Consider the following 836-nt stretch of genomic DNA (forward strand, 5'->3'; position numbering starts at 1 on the left):
CCACTAATATGATACACAGGGAAGGGTACACTATCACATTCCATAACTTCAACCCAACGATGACAACATGTTCTGCAAAAATAATGGACCAACAATATCAGAAAGGTCAAAAGTCTTAACAGATGAACGAAAAACCTGAGAACCTGCCATAGAAGGAAGAGACAATTAAATATGCAGTGTGATACTGGGCTGGGTCCGATGGAGTTCGGGACATGGGCTCACTTCGGTTATCAGTAGCACCACCAATTTCAATTTTTTAAAATTTTAGTACCAATTTTACAGTTGTGCATATTCTCAACCTTAGAAGATGATTGAAGTGTATCGATGGAATCTTTTTTGCAACTTTTTTTTTTCTGTAAATCTACACTGAATTCACAAAGATACTGTGTACCTAATCTGCATAAAGAGCATGCAGAGTTTTTACCCTGCAGCAGATACTGGAACACCAGCACCCTCATGCTTTCTTTCTTCTACACCGGCTTCAACTGCGTTGCTCTCTTACCTTTCTCCCTTCGAGGAAGGTCAGTGCCCTGCCGATATTTGCCACAGCGTGAATGCGCTTCAGACGGCGGCCTTGTTCACAAGGCTGTGGAAGGGGAAAGAACAGGAAAATGTAAAAAATATACACACTTTAAAGAACAGTTATAAGTGCTATTGAAAGAGATTAAAGGGGATCCTGAATAGACCCAGAGCGCAGGCCCGGCGAGTGAGTGAGACAACAGGGGCCGCGGGATCCTGAACAGACCCAGAGCACAAGCCCGGCGCATATAGAACTCCAAATAATATCAATCCAATGAAAACCACACCCAGACATATAATAATCAAGATTCCAGAAA

The 836-nt window shown here is 42.5% G+C and overlaps 1 protein-coding gene across 1 annotated transcript in view; it reads right to left on the minus strand.

The window, feature by feature from the left end:
- Syne1 (spectrin repeat containing nuclear envelope protein 1) overlaps positions 1–836 on the minus strand; it is a 564,055-nt gene that overhangs the window by 381,659 nt on the left and 181,560 nt on the right. The window lies entirely within an intron of this gene.

Source organism: Octodon degus, unplaced genomic scaffold (genome assembly GCF_000260255.1).
Source record: "Octodon degus isolate 3935 unplaced genomic scaffold, OctDeg1.0 scaffold00246, whole genome shotgun sequence".
Classification (NCBI taxonomy): Eukaryota; Metazoa; Chordata; class Mammalia; order Rodentia; family Octodontidae; genus Octodon; species Octodon degus.